At 42.8% G+C, this 20,599-nt stretch overlaps 1 protein-coding gene across 1 annotated transcript in view; it reads right to left on the reverse strand.

Moving 5' to 3' along the window:
* The window catches only part of LOC126299186 (elongation of very long chain fatty acids protein AAEL008004), a 227,398-nt gene extending 208,224 nt beyond the window's left edge, over nucleotides 1–19,174 (reverse strand). The window contains exon 1 of the mRNA XM_049990962.1: nucleotides 19,069–19,174. The gene's annotated coding sequence lies outside the window, so the exon portion shown is untranslated. The remainder of the gene's footprint in view (nucleotides 1–19,068) is intronic.
* Nucleotides 19,175–20,599: the final 1,425 nt, after the last annotated feature.

The following is a 20,599-nucleotide window of genomic DNA, read 5'->3' on the forward strand; positions in this document are numbered from 1 at the left end:
TTCTTAAATGACAGGCAGAAATTTGAAAACTAGATATGAACATATAAAAATCTGTAAATATAAAAACTGCCATTCTACCTTTGATGAACATCTAATAAAGCATAAACATGAACCATACGGCATGGAACGGGATACGAGAATTATCAGACGAACAATCACAACAGAAAACTTCTAATATTAAGGGTTAACTTTTACATATCACGAGCCCTTGCGATGAACAAGGAAGTATTAAATGACCAAATCAATGTAAGCAACAATTCATTGAGCACTTTAGCCACTAAAACGAAAAGAAACAGACACGTAGAACATGATTATATGCAATAATAAGTTACTATACAGACTCCAAAGCACAAACAAAAGACGAACAAAGAGAAAACAGAGCGACAGTTGAAAGCTCTTCATACAGTAAACGTGCCAAAGAAAAACGCAGCGAGCAGTGGAAGGAAGGTTTTAGATCGAAATGTGTTCACAAAATGTCTAAAATCGGACATCCTAGGTACGTGGTCCAACTAAGCACAACTCCAGAACGGTAAATATGCAGAATAGTATCAAAGAACGTAAGTAAAAATATATAGACCTACTAATTTAACCTAACGAAATTTGTCCTACAAAAAGTTATTTCTCACCTAATAACGAGAGAGAAACACAAAAAAACTGTAAAAAAACCTGTATTTATTACATAATGCAATCATTTTATACAATAACAAACACGTATTACGGGCCACTGAAGATGCTTCACAAGTATAAAAAAGCGAAACACATATGACACAATACAAACAGCGTTTCGTTTAGTTGCATTAAACGAACCATATCTGCAATAAATTAATAAATTTATTTTATTATTACTGTTTTAACTGCGTGCTACATTTATGAGGCCAGGATAGGGAACCACTCCGTTAGTTGCCTAGACGGTTGTAGAAAACCACCTGAAAACTACACCCAAACTGGCTCGTGTTCCAAACCAGCTGTCATTAATCCGTGCCTGAGAACAAACTGAGTTACCTATGGTGTACAAGTAAGTTGTGTAACATGATACATCGCAAAAATAAACTGAAGGACAGCTTACGCCGATTCTTCAGTCACACAGCGCAGCAGACATTTCGGAACTTCCTAAAATATTCTGTGAAGAGCCGCAGTAACAAATGAATTGTGTGCATTCTACGTAAGATCATTCCTAGCGGTCTTGATACGGGTTACTACAAAGGAGGAAAAATAATCAGTCAGATATTCTCCTGTCCCCCTTACCCTTTCCCACAGAGACAGAGTGAGAGAGGGAAAGAGAAGGCAGCCAACCGCTGTTTTGTGAAGAGGCAGTGAGGGTGAAAGCCAAGAGCAGGGCCGCCGGGCTTAGCAGAATGCTGTCAAAGTGGATCACGTAATACCATACTGTTTCGTCAGCGTGTTTGCTGTTCCAGGGGAACTGCAAATAATGGACGCAACACGTTTGCTTAACCGTGTTGTAATGTGCTGTATCGTAGTCCTGACCGGATAACTCGGTAGCACCTGCGCGCTTAATACAGAGTAAGTTAAGCAATACTGTACGACGAGCGACGTGACACTTACCGGAAATATTGAACTACACAGTCAGTAGGAGGTGTTGTGGCCTCATTCAGTTTCCTCGGACCTCTACAGGCAACAGCCAGCTCAGATTCTTCAGTAACCTTTCTAAAAGTCTTGTTACTCGTCTGCACCGTCCTGAGTGGGATCTTTAATACAAGGACATTCGAATTATTCGAAAGGATTTAGCTAGAAAACTTTCTTCTTTTCAAGGTAAAGTCAACTGTACAACTGCAAAGCTATGAATATTTCAGAATCGCATAGCTTTTCATAGATTTTCCTCTCCTTCTCCTCTGCCTTTTACATTTGTCTATGGGGTCGGTATTGTTATATGGGTTTTGTCAACTTTAGTGATAGTTGGTGGCCGAATGCCCTCTTTGAGACCATCACTCCCGCCGTGGAAGATTCAGAGTACCATCTGTCAGTGTCTAAAAAAAAAATTCAAATGTGTGTGAAATCTTATCGGACTTAACTGCTAAGGTCATCAGTCCCTAGGCTTACACAAGGACAAACACACACACACACCCGTGCCCGAGGGAGGACTCGAACCTCCGGCGGGATCAGCAGCACAGTCCATGACTGCAGCGCCCGAGACCGCTCGGCTATGTCCGTGTCTAGCGTAAATCTCATGTTCATGTGTGAAAGTGTTTTGTAAAAGTTTGCGTCTTGTCTGTCTGAGGAGGGACGTGAGCACCAGTCCACTATTTACCTATTTGTATGTGGAAACCGCCTAGAAACCACATCCAGACTCGTCGGTCAGCCAACCGCAGTCGTTGATCCGTGAGGCGGATTAGACCAGGACCAAGTTCATCTTCCCGACTCACGGAAGCAGCGCATTAACGCGTTCGGCTATCGGGGCGGGTCGTAGCTCTTCGTAGATGTCAAATAACTAATTGATATATTTGACAACTCATGCCGAAAATCGAGTGTGATTTCGCGAACGTTTGGAAACTAACCTTGGACCATATGAGGAGGCGCAGTGATTGGAACTCTACTCCAATGACACTACCCTGTTTTAGTTTTCCTGTGGTTTCTCTAAACATTTGACTGATTGGCAGGATGCATTCTTGAACAACAACTTGGTCGAGTTCCTTTAGCCAGATTAATGACCTGAGCTAGAGTATTGTCTCTGATAACGTCGACATCGACACCATGTTTGACTCAGAGTTACATTTCCAGGCTAGAGATCTGCTTCTAATGAAAATATTTGGTTCTGAAAAAGTCGTGAGCTCCCGTAGATTAGCTGGCTGGCCTGCGATGTAGAGCATTCGTTTTCTTCCTAACTCTCTTTGTACGATTAGCTTTTGCTTTTAAGTATTCCAGCGAAACCGTACACTTATGCATTAAGTCGCTGGAATATAGATTAATGAAGTGAAACTGGAAAGAAGAGGCACTTGGTGGAAAGAAGGTTAGTGAAAGAAGAAGATGTCGTCATTATAGACGAAGCTCAAGTTCGGAGTAGGGGAAGGATTGGGAAGCTAATCAGCCGTGTCCTTTTCAAAAGTATCATCACGGGATTTATTTTAAGCGATCTCTCGAAACCACAGAAAATCTAAATCTGTATTGCCGGGCGGTGATTTGCAAACGCGAGTCCAGTGTGTTAGCCACTGCACCACCTCACTAGGTAATTTAATGAAGAGACACGTCTTAAATAAAAGGGGAAAATAGCATGCATTTCGCATTCTTTGCCTCACAGCTGTTCCAATTACATACCAGTGCACTGATATCATTTCAATACAAGTTTAAAGTACCTTCCTTAAAATGACTATCGCAAGGAAACGAGGAGGGTGACTTCTGGCTTAAGAATCGATAAGAAATCTACTATATGTCAGTTGTTTTTCTCCAATGCAGGAAAAAGAAACGGGAGAATATCTGAGACATTCGTCATTTTTTGCATAATTTTTGCATTTGGTGTAGCACGAAGAAATGTTGCTTCATCCGAAGGCTCTTGAAACTGCTGTTTCCTGCTAATAAGGCAGATTAGTACTAAGAAATAATGGTATTTAAATTCTCTTCCGCCTACCCGGATTAATATTTCTCTCGGTTGTCCCTAAATAGCTTCAGGTACTTAGCGAAATAATTTTACCAAAAAGACCACAGTCGGTTTCTTCTTCATTCTTCTCCAACGTGTACTTTTGCTTTGTCTCTAACGAAATTGACGTTCGTGGCATGTTTTTAAGCCTAATCCTGTTCTCGTCGAGACAGAAACTTCACGAACAGGGCGGAATAGTGTGCATTCATGTAACGTCTTCTTGCACCGAATATGTCACCGAAAATGGTCATTTGGTTGTCGGGACTTTAATTATTGTGAAACGAGAAATTTAGAGAACGTATATTAGTCAGCGCAACTACAGCCGTAGTTTAGAAATTCCTATGTAGCGAATGAATTTAATAGAAGCGTATAACTGATGATACCGCGTTGGAACGACGGGCCAGCTCCATCTTCCAACTTGTACAGCTACACGGCATCTGACACCGGTGAGTGTCAGACATAAAGTTCTTAGAATACTGAGAACTGCAGGCACGTTCCTTCGGTTCTGTACACAAAGAATTTGTAAAAAATTGACATACAATAGCGGGTGGATAAACCTTGCTCGTGTTGCACTGACCAGTTCGATTACCTGAAACGATCGTTCTTATGAAACACAACTAGCTCTTCATTCGTACGAGGTAATGAGTGCTATCGACAGGGAATCTCAAGTTGACTCCATATTTATATATTTTCAGAAGGCTTTTGACACCGTCCGTCACAAGAGACTTCACATTAAACTTCTTGACGGTCCTGAATGTTCTTCAAACCAATCGCGAATAACTGTGGCCTGGCAACATCGTTGTCTGGGAGCATGGAGTCCATGAATGCAAATGGTCTCCAAGTAGCCGAACATAACCATTTTCAGTCAAAGATCGGAAGAACGGTTCATTTGGTCCAGAGGACTCAGTCCATTCTATGTAAACACAAGCCACACTACTATGGAACCACCAAAAACTTGAACAGTGCCTTGTTGACAACTTGGGTCCATTGATTCGTGGGGTCTGCGCCACACTCGAACCCTACCTTTAGCTCTTACAAACTGAAATTTGAACTCATCTGACCAAGCTACGATTTCAGTCTTGTAGGGTCCATGAAATACGGTCACGAACCCAGAAGAAGCGCTGTAGGCCATGTCGTGTTATTAGCAAAGGCACTCGCGTCGGCCACTGCTGCCATAGCCCATTACGCCAAATTTCGCCGCTCTGTACGAACAGATACCTTAACCGTACGCTCCCGTTGATTTGTATGGTTATTTCACGCAGTGTTGCCTGTCTGTTAGAGCGAATAACTTAACGCAAACACCTCTGCTCTCGGTTGTTATGTGAAGTGTGTGAAAACGTGTCTGAAATCTTATGGGACTTAACTGCTAAGGTCATCAGTCCCTAAGCTTACACACTACTTAACCTACATTATCCTAAGGACAAACCCACACACACACACTCATGCCCGAGGGAGGACTCGAACCTCCACCGGGACCAGCCGCACAGTCCGTGACTGCAGCGCCGTAGACCGCTCGGCTAATCATGCGCGGCGTTATGTGAAGTCTATCGCCCACTACGTTGTCCATGGTGACAGGTAATGCCTGAAATTTGGTATTCTCGGCACGCTATTGACATTATGGATCTCGATGTATTCCTTAACAGTTTCCAAAATGCAAAATCCATGCGTCTAGCTACAACCACCATTTCGCTTTCAAAGTCAGTTAATTCCCGCCGTGCGGCCATAATCACGTAGCAGACCTTTTCACATGAATCACCTGAGTACAAATGACTTTTCCGCTAGAGCAATACCTTTTTATACTTTGTGTAAGCGATCTGTATATGTACATATCGGTAGCCCACGACTTCTGTCACCTCAGTTTATACTGGCACATCCCATGTTTGAACGGACATATGCAACGCGAAACAGTAATTGTATCTTTAAGACCCATTTCATATGCTGCATGAAACTGATGAAACTAAGACCTAGTCCAGAGAACGAATTGACGTAGAGAAATATAGCTTCCTACGATGTTTGTGATTGATGTATCCAGCAGCATGTGCCTCGGGCAAAGCAACAAATATGTCTATCAGACCAAGTGGATGTCTTACGAAGAAAATAAGTTTTCTGTTTCACTTTCTGCTGACCACATGGTCAATCGAGAGGTAACAGAAATATTCCTTCAATTGGTTTGAGGGAAAACACGTAAAAACCTAAATCATCTTAGCCTGATGGAATTCGAAAGGCGGTCTTTCTGAATACGAATCCAGTGTTTTTTAGGTGGTGAGCTGAAATCTCCCCATTCTCCCATACTAAATTTATCTGTAAAACCTAAGGACGAGATAGAGAAAGTACGATAACATAGTAACTACTCGATGAATATGAACGAAGCTACGTAAGTATGTGCCAGACGTCTCCCAGTTGTGCAGAGAAAGCTGAACATCACATGGCATGAGGTCAGAGTGACTATAGCACCAAATGAGGCTGGCCTTGCAATGCAATCGAGTTGAAGAAACTGGAAAATACAGTGTGTGTCAATAAGTGAGCTGTTACGGTGCGCTGCGGTGGTGTTCTTCATTACAGCATGGCCCGGAGACAACATCTGGATGACTTCACACAGGGAAGAATCATCGGGAAACTGGAAGAAGGACAAAGTGTGACAAGTGTAGCTCAAGGGTTTGGTACCACTCACAGCACCGTTTCAGGTGGATGGGGAACGTTCCGAACCATAAGCACCGCTGCCTGAAGGAGAGGATGTGGTCGATCATGGCCAGCTAATACTGATACGGTATATGATCGCTACATTGTGTAACAGGCAAGAAGTAACCCACATCAAACAGCGGGCGCAGCTACAGCTACATTTAACGGGACAGCAACTCACGCAATCTCAAGCATGGGGGTGGTCTCTTTGCCCGACAGCCAGTACGTTGTGTTCCGCAGACACCCGTCGCATGCAGGCGGTACCGTTTGCGGGGGTGTCAAGAGCGTAGGGACTGGTCCAACGAGGTGTGGGTTCTCGTGCCCTTTACGAATGAGAGCAGATTCAGTCTAAGTAGCGATTCTTGACATACCATTATGACACTGTGCTCGTTCCCTATGTGCGTCTTTTCAGGGATGCATTCGACCCTGGCTTCATTTTTATGGATGACAATGAGCGCCGGCCGCTGCGACCAAGCGGTTCTAGGAGCTTCAGTCCGGAACCACGCGACTGCTGCAGTCGCAGGTTCGAATCCTGCCTCGGGCATGGATGTGTGTGATGTCCTTAGGTTAGTTAGGTTTGAGTAGTTCTAAGCCAGGGGAACTGATGACCTCAGATGTTAAGTCACATAGTGCTTGGAGCCATCTGAACCATCTGAAAATGTGCAGGTGGAACGAGAGGATATTCGGCGAAAGGGCTGGCCTGCCCGTTTCTCGGTGTTAAACCCCGTCGAGCACGTATGAGTTGCGTCGGGGAGACGCATTTCTGTGCGTCCACAGCGACCAGTGCCCATCCAGCAGTTGTCAGCCGCGCTAGTGGGGGAATGGAACGCCCTACGGCAACAACTCTTACTAACCTTGTGGCCAGCATAGGCGCACAGTGCAGAGGATGCATTGCTGTCCGTGGTGATCACACACCCTATTAAGAATCACGTCCTGCCTTTTTTAATATCGATGGGACCATCGTAAATCGTAGTAACTTCGGTGTAATTATTGCCATTGAACAAAAATGTTATTTCTGTTCGTGATAATGTGTGTTTTTTTCCGTTACGTTCTGAACTATATTGTGGCAGTTCTTTCTATGTACTCGTTTGGTCAGAGTTCCTTCTAGCTATGTTACTTGGCAGTGAAATATCATGCGAAAGTTAGCCTCGTCCTTAAGTTCTGCGCGCTAGTGATCGGTCCTTGTTACCGTGCCATATCCTATTTATAAGGCCCGATGTTAATGACTACGATATCTGTACCATTCATGCTTTACATGCTATCAAGTGAACTGATCCATTATGAGTGTATGCCTTGAAATTGTCGGGAGAAGAGTACAACAAACTCGCTTCTCTTGCAGCGTGCTTATAGGCGCAACATTTCCGTTTGTTACCTTCCTCTGGGAGACTGAGTATGGGAACCTGAGAAATTCTACAATTCGGACAAGCAAACAAACAGTCCCACAGCACTCAGTGTAATGGCTGACAGAGGAAAGCAACGAACAACCAACTAATCCGTACTCTGCAACACGTACATTCCGGAGTCTGTTACCTATATTTGCAGATCAGGATATCCTCTTTTAACTGATGCATTGCCATAATATTCATTAATCACTATTGCTCTTCTGTAGATATAACACAGTTAAAGCATTCCGTATTCGATAAAAGTTTTCTCAGTTGAAGGAAGGGACCATCTCCCATCTCCCTTTTGCCTCATAGTCTAGATTATTGCAAGTAAAATTCCTTCCATACAGTAAAAGGGAAAGAATTACAGCCCACGACGTATCAGTATTAGCACGCCACACAAATGCTGAGCTCCAGAAAATTGTATATTCGAATGTTACTGTACGGTTAGTGCAAAAGTATTGGAATATTTGGATTGGCTTAGCTTTTAAGCTTTCATGGAGGTAAATTCATTGCAGTAATTGTGATTCTGTTGGTTAAATAAACGTGTGTGTGTTTGGAGCTTACGGGTGCTCAACTCTGAGATTATCAGCGACTTTAAATGAACATTTTTAATAAAAGGAACCGAACCACATGGTATTTCTTTATCGCAACACAGTAACTGAATTTTATATGCATGACTCGTTTTTAATATTTCATGCTTTCATTAAACTTTGCCCACAAAAAGGTCGCTGCAGCACAGCAGAAACGTCGGTTTAGTTTTTTAGTTAGTTACTTGTTCGAGTGATCAAACTTACAGTGACCATTATGATGTGGAACATGTCAAGCGCATAAGAAATGCGCACATGAATCAAGGTTTTATTTTAGGAAAGCTTAAAATTTTTAATTTTTTATTACCTACCTAATACCCTAAATGGAACAAAATTCGTATATTATACCCACAGATTTATTTATTCCCATTCAAGAATTCATCTATGGTATAAAAGAAGTTGTCAAGGAGCTATGATTTCAATTTATTTTTGAAACTATTACTACTACCTGTCAGACATCTTATGTAAATATGTTATAAGATTACGTGGCATTACATCCGGAAGAATTTAATGAGATTGAGGAAATTTATTTGCTACATTAAAAATCCAGAATACTTTTAACTTTGTTGAGCATTTACCTACGGACTTAGTAAGTTAGTAAGTTACACATATCGTCCCACGTTAACAACTATTGTGCAACAAGAGTTGTGCCTGATCAGGAGACAGTACATGTTCTGCATTTCCTGTAGAAACAGTTCAGCCGGCCGGTGTGGCCGAGCGGTTCTAGGCGCTTCAGCCTGTAACCGCGCGACCGCTACGGTCGCAGGTTCGAATCCTGCCTCGGGCATGGATGTGTGTGATGTCCTTAGGTTTAAGTAGTTCTAAGTTCTAGGGGACTGATGACCTCAGATGTTAAGTCCTATAGTGCTCAGAGCCATTTGAACCATGTGAACAGTTCTGTTGCGGTGCGGATAACAGGTGTATTACACAGTGGAAATAGAACGCTGCGGCAACTGGAAAGGTACTCCAAAGTTGAAGTACGCGGGACAGTGCGATTCTTGTGGGCAACAGTCTAAACTGCAGACAGGTTCGTCTCGAAATTCTGGCGGTACGTAGACTTAATCCAATGTCGCGTCCAGGGGTACTGTAATTGTGCCAACGATTTGCCCAAGTACGCGCAGATGAGAGTGGTGTTGATCGGGAAGTCCAGACATTGCACATGCGATTTCCATATTTTCGGCGAGCTGGAAGAACATTTAGGGGAAAAGAGGTGTTCCAACGACGAGGACTTTCACACAGTGGTTCTCGTATGGCTCTGTGACCGAGGAGCGGATCGTCGAGGAATTGATAGAATGTTCCGTCCGTTGTTCGCAGAGGCATGGGGATAATGTTGCGAAATGTGTTCATACACGTGTGCCAGTTTGAAGTGTAGCGCAGGAATCAGTAAATCTTACTTGGCCTGCCATAATAATGGGTAACTTACATTGTAAAGTCTTCTCGTACATTAACATTATAATTCACTTCACACAACCTTGAAAATCAAAGTACGGTACTGTGCTGAAGAGCAAAGTACGTAAATCAGCCGACACTTTTCGCTCATGTCACTCTAATGATCTACCTCTGGCGGAACCTACATATGTTTGCCTACTTTTTGTTCATCGTTAATGGACGGTTATTCACGACTTTGCATTGTTTGGTGGAATATCTATTGCGTCTTTAATTTCCTGTGTTTCGCGTGCGAAACATTCACTATAGAGTTTGAAATTTCCGGGGAATATGTATGTTTACACAGTGATTAATCTCCACATTCATTTTAGAGGTGCCAGGATGAGTAATAATTATTTAGAACTATTAATGCTAGAACTGAGTGGCGTCTTGTAAGTTTACTATAGATCTCCGAGTGTGAGAATCTTCACGGACACTAATTTCCCTTTGTAACAAGGACACTGGAATTCCAGCAGCAGTGGCGACGTCTGTGATCTAGAGTGCTGATGGGAAATAACGCATGACAATTCAGCATTTCCAGCGGCGTGTGTGCTGCGCCAGCGCTCACCGTATTACGTCAGGGGCAGTACGGCTCTGGTGGCAATGTTCTCCGCTGTCACCCAAGCTATTCACTCACCGCATAAAGGCGAAAACTGTTCAAAACAATGGCTCTGAGCACTATGGGACTTAACGTCTGTGGTCATCAGTCCCCTAGAACTTAGAACTACTTAAACCTAACTAACCTAAGGACATCACACACATCCATGCCCGAGGCAGGATTCGAACCTGCGACCGTAGCAGTCGCGCGGTTCCGGACGCGAAAACTGTCATCAAGCCGTAGCTTACTATGGGTATAACACAGTCCTATTGCAGGTGGTAAGCTAATTTCCTTCAGCGATTTGTGGGATCCATTATTCAACTAGTCTGGACGAAATTACAAACGCTGAATCCGTAAACTAGCTAACTTTACGTTTCTCAGATATATGAACTTTTTCAGGTGGAAAAGTCTCTTTAATGGCCAGGAAAATAATGGTGAAATGTCTAAGGATATAGCTTTCGCTTACTCATGCTTACTCAACGGATTCTTATTATATCGATTTCTAGAACAAGGTAAAATGCATATAAACTGGATTGTACGATGCACATACGTGCTTCTTGCATGATTCTCTACAGTGTAGAGAATTCTGATGGGACGTAATATCAGAGGAGTGACAATTTTCCACTCCATTTACTGTTACATGCACTACTAAAACCTTTGTACGTGTCCTAACTTATCATGTCTTGATATTGTCTTTCCATGTGGCGTTCAGTGACAGCAATAATATCGTATTTTGGTCTGTCTCGGATGTTGTCTCTTTGGACTTGCCTCACATTCAAACGTTGAGTATTTTTCTAAAAATTTGATATAGGTTTCTTGAACAACAGCTTCGTACAAATATAAAAACACATCTGCAGAGAAATAACAACATAAAGAGTTTGAAAAATGTTTTAAGATTGTTTTGCAAAAACTATACGGAGACAGTAATTATAGCTAAAGAATCTTGGTATGATACCAACTACAGACAAATCAGAGGATGAGAAAGAATTCAGCAGAGACTGGGGGAGGGGGGGGGGGGGGGGGGGGGGCAATACACCTGGAGGGCAGAGCGTTTATATAACCATACTTGTACAACGAACTTCAGAAACACACGCTACTATGTTCGTACTGGTTGACCTGTCTGGTTACAAATCTGCAGAATTTTTCTGTATTCCATCATTTCTTTTACTCCTTATGACAGACTTATTTTAGGCATTGTACATAGTTTATTGGTGACATGACTACAAAACTGTTTACAATAAAACCAGAGTATGGTGCCGTTTCAATTTTTTCATTATTAAGTTGTAGGACAGTTTCAGACTGTGTGTGAAAATAGAAGTTTCCATGGCAAGCGTCATCATTAAACTAATTCCCGTTTAATTTTTTACGGATGTTATATTACCTCAAACGGTGTCAGTTACTGGCCATGAAGAAATAAAACTAACTGCTGTTTCTAAATTTTGGGTTGAATTAAAATATTAGAATGCAAAATAACAGCGTTGCAGACAAGCTATACCCACCAAATGTTACAAAAAATGTAAATATTATGTTAGCGGTTCACAAACATAAAGAAAGATAACGATGTGGTGTAATTTTTGTTAATGAATTCTTTCCTTTTCATTTCGTAAGGCGATAGGTAAGTCAGATGGCAGAGTGAGATTCATTGTAAAAATCCTCAGGAAGTGTAGTCCACCCACAACTGAGGTAGCTCACAGAACTCTTATTCGACCAGTACTTGAGTATTGCTCGCTTGTCTGGGATCCGTACCAGACAGGATTTATCGAGGAAGTAGAGAAGACCCAAATGAGAGCAGCACGTTTAGTTACAAATTCGTTTAGTAAATTTGCAAGCGTCACGGAGTTCCTCAGCGAACTACAGCGGAAGACTACAAGAGAGGCGTTCTGTATAACCGGTTTACTGTTAAAAGCTCCAAGAGCGTACGTTCCTAGAAGAGTGAACCAATATACTGATTTCTCCGACGTACATCTCGCGGAAAGACCATGAAGGTAAAATTAGAGGGGTCCGAGTTTAGACGGAGGCTTACCAGCAATCGTTTTTCCCGCGAACGATTTGGGACTGGGACAGGAAAACGGGTACACAAAGTACCCTCCGCCATACACTGTAAGGTAGATTGTGGAGTACGTCGATACAAATGTTTAAAAACTGTGGCTATTCTACAGCATTCCTCGTAATCTTAACCGGTTTTCAGTTGAGTTTTTTTTCTGATGATGACCTTGTAAGCTGAAAGCCGGCTAACACCATAAATAAACACTACAAAATTGGTTCAAATGGCTCTAAGCACTATGGGATTTAACACCTGAGGTCATCAGTCCCCTAGACTTAGAACTACTTATACGTTACTCACCTAAGGACATCACACACATTCATGTCAGATGCAGGATTAAAACCTGCGGCTGTAGCAATAGCGCGGTTCCAGACTGAAGCGCCTAGAACCGCCCGGCCACAGCGGCCGGCTAAACACTACAGAACATCCGAGTTTTTTGGTCAAGTAAATTTCGTGCCCCACATAACAAACCTTCTCTATGCGTGTGATATTAACATTCAAATGAGAACCAGAAACGTTTAACTAAACTGCAAACAGGTTTGAGAACAGTATAATTAAGGAATCACAAACGACGAATTGTTAGTCAATTAAATAAAGCAAGTGAATGTTATTATAAGAAATGTGGCAATGTCTCTAGGCATGGCGGTTGGTGTGTTGTGCACAATCATTAAAGCATTCACACTGGAGTAAATGGTTACTCTAGTCGTTAAATTGAAGGTGAATGATATAAATATGGTGATTCGTAGTCTTCAGACTTCAGAGGTATCTTAGTTCACAAAGAAGGAGAAACATAACTCTTTCTGAAAACTAAACTGGCGATATACATGTTTCAACAAAGTCGTTTATCACGTATTGCACTGATTATGAAGTTCGTGCTTAGGGATTTATGAAAATCCTGAGTTATCTTTTTCCTCATTCTTAAAACCGTGAACTGAAAAAAGCTATGTCGAAAATCTAAAACATAAAAGAAATGTGTGAAGGAATGCACAGGAAGCAGTGAACTCATTGCGACAACAGCGCAGTCGCAATCGACGAACAGTTTCCAGCGATGCAGGCTTGTTGGGAATCCGAAGTCAGCAGGTTGATGATTACGAAGCACTAAACATCAGTATGTGGCACAGAGTCCGCGGCGTAACAAAGCAGTATTGCCTGGTTGCTACTTCAGTAGGCCACACACGACTCCGTCTTGATCATTTTTACATAGTGACTCTGGACTGCTTCAGGAAAATATCTTGATAGTTTCCTTGACTAGGCTACGGTCTGTCCTTTAACGCTCTTATCAAGTCATTGTGACGTCTTCATGTCATTTACTTTGACATATTCCAGTGGAGATATAATAACTCGCCTCGTCACCCCTGCACCGATACTTTGACGTAGATCCTTACCACCATACGCTTATATTAGGCATGCAAAAAGAAGCAGAACAATAAACAAAATTTACGCTTGTAAATACTGCAGTGGTGAATTTATTTGCAGGATGACACTCACGAATAAGATCATAAAAATATAATTATTTTCAGATGAACGTAGAGGATGATCTAAGGAATGTGACAGACTAGAGCATACAACTCAAGAAAGACAATCCTCTGTTTGCCGATTAGTGACATGTCTCTGATCCTGCGCAGAATGCTTGACAGATGTAACGGTTGCGCTGTGAGTTATTATCACATTCCAGAAAGAACATCAGAAGACTAAAACTAGCAAACATTTCTTTCCGAACTCTGGAGATGGAAAAATACCGCAACGAAATCCATGAAGGACGATTATTGCACGGAGCAGTGTACAGAATCAAGGCTAGCTCCCATATCGGCTTAAGCTTATAGTTGGCAACATTCTGCACGCTCTTTAGATGCGCTACAAACACTTAAAGCAGCCATAGTCCCCTTTAGGATCCGAGTACAACACAATCTGGCAAAGATGGTGGCATGGGGAGGGGAGAGATGGTAGAGGGGGCAGAAGGTCAGCGGTTACTGCTTTATCGAAAGAAACAACCCTGTTTTCACAAGGATTAAATAAGCCTGACGAGAGGTGATTTAGAATTGGGCTTAATAAGACTTTCGTCACAGTTGCAAAAGATAGTACTTAACCTATATACCTAGAGAAGAGACAAGGTCGAATGTACAAATCGCAGTCTTCCCAACAGCGGATTCTTTTTTCACATTTGCGAAACGTCACACAACATTATCAGCAAAAATTTTATGCATAATGATATGTTTCCCAAACAGATGCCTTAACTAGTAACTTTACTTTCACTACTTTTGTTCCAATCAATGATATTGCAACGTGTTTTCGTATTCTTCTTCTGAAAGAGTCCGGCAGTTATCAGGAGAATCGCGGTTCATATTTTCGTCTAAACCTGATAAAGTAGGGCGCTTAGAGATAGCATACTTGTTCGAACTAGGAGAGTGGTGGGTATTATTAGCTTAGGATTTTAGGTGGCGTCACTTGCTCGAATAACCATAGAAAATTTGTAACTGGAAAACTGAGAATAAGACCTGACAATAAATAAGCCTGACGAGAGATGATTTAGAATTGGGCTTAATAAGACTTTCATTACAGTTGCAAAAGATAGTATTTAACCGATAAAACTAGACAAGAGACAAGGTGCAAATATCGGATGTTACGATCTCATCATTCATCGCAATTTAGAGTAAATGGGAAAATAAAAGAAATTACTTCTATGCCTTCACTGAGATCCATTATTGAATTGCATACTGACGTCAACTATCTTCTGCCTTCAAAGTGATCTCTTACTGCTCACTAAGACCACATCCAGAACTTTTTCATTTTCAGCGGATGACTATTGCGGTGTGTGGGTGAGTAGTTCTACCTTCAAACGTATTTTGAAATACTTCTTTAAGGAAATAATTCACAGTTAGTTACTGGAATATTCAGACATTGTTTGACTGAGAAGGAACTTAGACAGGGTGTATCCATTATGAACAAACTTACAGAGAAGGAAACCCTGATCCGGAAACGACTGAGCTGCAAGTTACTAAGCAAAACGTTATGGCTCGTAACGCTGCCAACGAATCGTTGCTTTTCCGATGTAATAAACTGACGTGTGGTGACAGAAAAGGTGTATAATCCGCTGCAGATGAAATGAGGTGTACACGATCATAGCCATCCTAAAGTAAGTTTCTGTCTGTATTTACAACTTCTTGTGTACAGACTGCACCAGATTACAGAATTAGGAAACATGATTTTCATCTAAGATTGTAGTGGAGCTGACTCATTGTATCGGACATAGTACCAACGTAAGAGACATTCCATTCACACTGCTCGTCCCAGACTGTTCCAGCGGTTAAGGGAAATGCGGAAAGTGGTACCACAATGCAACGATCGTGGAAGACACCAAACAGTACATCATGTTCTGGGTAGGATCCGAGAAAAATCGTTAATCGTGTAGTAAAACGACGTCTGTGTTCTCTTCCGACACGTTCCACCAATCATCATCCAACAAAAGCTACATTTTGCGTCCGTATACGATACGTATATACCACATTGGAGAATTTGTTTGCAGAATGTAGTAAGCGAACAATATTAACAAATTGTTGTTGTTGTTATGAGATGAAAGTAGAACATACATAAATCCAATTCCTATGCGGACAGCCGTGCCGATCAGTGTTATCCAGAGACCGCGGAAGACGGCCCAAAACTTATTTTATGTACAAGTCTCACCTTTCGTCTTGAGAAGTAACTGGGCGAAGTGTGGTGACGACAGCGTTCGTTGCGAGTTATCCAGAGTAACGTGGAATAGAGTAATCGTGCAGTAGAGTAAAGATCTATGTAACCTGATCAAATTTCTCGTAATTTCTATAAACCACTCAGACCATGACTGCGATAGTCTCAAATTTTCTTTATAATCTTGTTGTATGCGTATGAAAAGAAGCCAGCGTGCAAAATTTGATGAATGTATGCAACACAACTCAGATACAACTATCTTCGAGCTCAAGAAAAAAATATTGAACCACTACGCATTTCACGTACTATCTGAGCTCCGATCTATGTAGCGTGAAGTGAAAGGTGAAGCATCAGTGATTTCTCATTATCGAATCAATTGAGAATTATAATAGAAATGTGGATCGTTTGTGTATCGGTCCATACTATGAGGACTCTATTAGAGCAAGTGTTCTCCCTCTGCATAAGATACTAAAGCCTATATATCTCACGTATTAGAAATGATTAGCTTTACTTAAACGATCTGGAGTGAATCTAACATTCCGATGTCGTTTCAAACGAGAACTGTAATAATGAGTGACGCGAGGCATGTAGTAAATGGAATGAGTTAGTAATCAAGTCAAATGAGTAATAAATGAAACAAAGTACCGAGTAACCTGATCTTCAATGTTGAAACCAAATTTCTTCTTCTCGACTTATATTTATCCATGACCTGCACTAAAAAAATTCGACTGAGGTGCTAATTATCAAGCTACGCCCATTGCCCAGAAACGCTGAGGGCCTTGTTTCTCGAATCAAGAAAATTGATATTTGTTAGTAGTTTCTAGGATTTAATCATTTCCAAAACGTTCATTTTCTCACTTGTGGTTTTGCACATTAGCATAGTTTTGTTGTAAACTGATATATTACTGAAGGTAATAAAGAAGAAGATGATTCTGTGGTTTCGTATATAACATGACAATGAGATCACCTGCTAATAAAACAGTGTGTCGTTATGCTGGAGGGATTGCGTACGGCCTGGTAACATATCTCGCGATCATAGAGCACTCCTGGCAGTGCCTTGTAGACAGCGTCCAGCTAATCGGAACAGGCCTATGGCCTAATCCGCGAATTGTTTTTACGTTTTACGTCTACAGAGCCTCGTTATGTAACAGTGAACGGTGAAAATCTATAGACATTTTTGGCGTGCTCATTATTTTCATTAGAATTATATCCAGTTTCAGTTCGTGAACGAGTTCCCTGAAGGTTCATAACTTTGAAAATCAGTTGAAAACTCAAGTCTAGGAGTGCGTTTGATTCATCACCACGATGCGCCTGTCAACTCTGGTAAACAAAATAATTATTTCCATACATTTTTAAATTACGTTTCAGAAGTTAGACTTTTCTAAAACTGTGCGATAACTGCAGAAGAATTTTAATTTTAGGCTGGTGAGGGACGCGAAATCTGCGAACGCTCTTACTCAGTTAAGCGACTGTAAATTTTCGCGAAGCATCCAGGAGATCTGGAATGCAAGATTTACAAGGTAACGATTTCAAATCTGCCTAATATTTCCTTGTTAATCTTCAGCATTTACCTAAACAAAGAGAAGAAACTGACAACGATTTTTTTGAAGAAACAGAACATGCTGATGCGTCACCTCAGGCCATGCGTGTGTTATTCTGAGGTGCAGTTTGGAACGCAGCACTTATAGTATCTAGAGGATTAACTGTATCAACCGCAGACATTCCTGTTATTCATATCTCCGCCCTGGAGTATGCGCGATAAAGACGGTTGGTATGATGAGGTAGTGTATATGAAAGGGAAACTGGAATCCCGCGACCTAGACCTACTTGCTGTAGCGCGCTAAGAGCTAACGAGTTTTCTCCAAAGACTGGACTGCTGGTCTGACGCATCCAGCCCGCCTCTCCTCCTCCTGGTCGCCGCTTTATGAGGAACGGGGAACAGTTTCGTACCTGCACGTGCCTAATATTTAAGCACCAGCATGATAACTCAGGGATTCGAGTTTGATTCCCTACATTCCGAAAGAGTTGTTTTCTTCACATGATTTGGTACATTCGAAGGATGACAGCAGCATCTTAGTTTGTAGTCTTCATTAAACTGCAGGCTGGCATGATTGGACAAATTAGTTTGCACGTCCGAGGAAGTGGTTTCCCTCCAGTACAGTAACTCTTAGTAAATCCTACTAGTGTTGATACAAACATTATGACTGATTCAAATTCGACCAAGGAATCTTGCAAATAAACGCAAGTCCTTTAAAGCGGCTCGTTTTTGTTGCTTATACGTACCTTTATTACGTTATATATGAAATCGTGTGACAGCCGGGATGTAATTCCACCAAGAGCGTTGAAGTATCGAGGTGGTCTCAAATATGAACAATAGAGTTTCTAAACACGATCCGTCTACCCATGCTCAGGTTTACCGGTAGCTCCTTTGAATCTCTTTCTGCGAATGACTTTGTGATTACTACCTCAAGACTAGAGATTACATCCTTCGTCGGGCCGAGAAGGCACTCTGTTACTAATGCTAGAACTGCCGACAGGCTGTTGACTATTCGGAAATTATTAGAACAGTAATCGCCAGGCAACAAGACGAACGGCGAACGGCCACTTTTCAATGTTTTGATACAACAATACTACTGAAAAGACCTCCGAAAAAGGCACCAAGTTTTATGAATCACAATCCAATTACGTGTGTAGCTCTAAAGAACTGATGGTCTAAAACTGGTGAAAATTTCTCCAGATTCAGTTCTAATGTCCTACCTGTCTAGGAGCTGTTCACAGGAGCGCCATCACCATTAGTCAGTCATTGCCAGAAACTTTTTTTTTCGGTTAGTCAGGTGTTGCAAGCATTTTACCACTGTCGCACTGCACAGTTTTAAAATGTTTTATACAGGTAAAGTCCACTGAGGTGGCAAAGATCACTATTTATCAGAAGTCGTAAGCAATCAGAATATGGCACGAAAGGAACTTCCTTAATAGACTTGCAAGGTATCTCAGAAATGAGAAGATATGGCGATGGCAACTGTCACGCTCGGTGGCGGCAGCTTTTAGCGGAAAGAAGAGAAAGAGCGATCACTCACGCGTGGCCGGCCGGCGAGGTGGAGAGCTGTACAGGTTCGGCTGTGTCGGCGACGGCGGAGCGTGGCTGTGGGCGGCGCAGCGTGCGTTGCAGACAGAGGAGCGCGCCTGTGTGAGCACCGCGCGGCCGGCCCGCGGCAAGGCGCGGTGGGGGCTCCCCACCACCACGCTACACCCCGGAGTCGACGGCCGAAACACATCCACGGCTACGTCCATCCACCGCAGACAGTGTCTGATATACATTAACGTGACCACCTGTCACAATCCTGAAAAACCACCTTTTGCTGTGGAATGTCCTGGATGAGACTCATTCACGTTCTGGAAGGTACCGACAGGGATGTGGAGCCGTGCCGACTCCAGTGCCGCGGGAAATTGCGCTTGTTTTATCGGTTAAGGATTCGTGGCACGAACAGCACGATCTAGGTGGTCCCACTGGGTTTAAATCCGGGGAGTCTGGTGACCAGCGGCGTAGGGTAAACTCATCCTGGTGCTCTCCGAACCTCTCACGTTTACTGCGAGCTGTGTGACACCGTGCGGTGGCCCGCTGGTACAGCCATCGTGCTGAAGAAAAACAAATTGCTTGTGGGGGCGTAAATGGTCCCCAGTGATAGATGCATACTTGTGTTAGTCCATTGTGCCTTCCACAATGACGAGATCACCCAGAGAATGCCACGAAAACATTTCCCCGACCGTAATGCTCCCTCCTCCGGCCTGGACCCTTCCAACGACTGTTGCAGGGCGTTTGCTTTCAGATGTTTCACACCGTACATGCCAACGGCCGTCTGTCATCTGGAAAGGCGACCTGTTGCCACTCATCGGACATCCAGTTGGGGCGCCGGCGCTGCAGTTGTGGACTGTGCGGCTGGTCCTGGCGAAGGTTCGAGTCCTCCCTCGGGCGTGTGTGTGTGTTTGTCCTTAGGATAATTTAGGTTAAGGATTGTGTAAGCTTAGGGACTGATGACCTTAGCAGTTGAGTCCCATAAGATTTCACACACATTTGAACATTTTTTTTGGGGGGGGGGGGGGCGCTGGCCGGAGTGGCCGAGCGGTTCTAAGTATGGAACCGCGTGACCGCTACGGTCGCACGTTCGAATCCTGCCTCGGGCATGGATGTGTGTGATGTCCTTCGGTTAGTTAAGTTAAAGTAGTTCTAAGTTCTAGGGGGCTGATGACCTCAGAAGTTAAGTCCCATAGTGCTCAGATCCATTTCAACCATTTTTTTTCCATTTGGGGCACTGACATGCAAATTCCAGTCTTCGTCGTCCATGAACAGCAGCCAGGATGGATGCATAAACCAGGAGCCTGCTGCAGAGGCCCATACGCAGCAACGTTCGGTGAACGGTCGCTGAGGAGACACTGTTGGCAGCTCATTGGTAGTCAGTTGCTCAACAGTTGCACATCTATTTTTCCGAGCACACCTCTGCAGCTGACTTTCACACCTGTCATCTACAGCCCGTGCTACACCACAGTTGAACCTGGCGCCGGTTTTGGATAGCGCTATTTTGCCATGAACTGTATATTTTAACCATGGCG

The sequence above is a fragment of the Schistocerca gregaria genome, chromosome X, assembly GCF_023897955.1.
Source record: "Schistocerca gregaria isolate iqSchGreg1 chromosome X, iqSchGreg1.2, whole genome shotgun sequence".
Classification (NCBI taxonomy): Eukaryota; Metazoa; Arthropoda; class Insecta; order Orthoptera; family Acrididae; genus Schistocerca; species Schistocerca gregaria.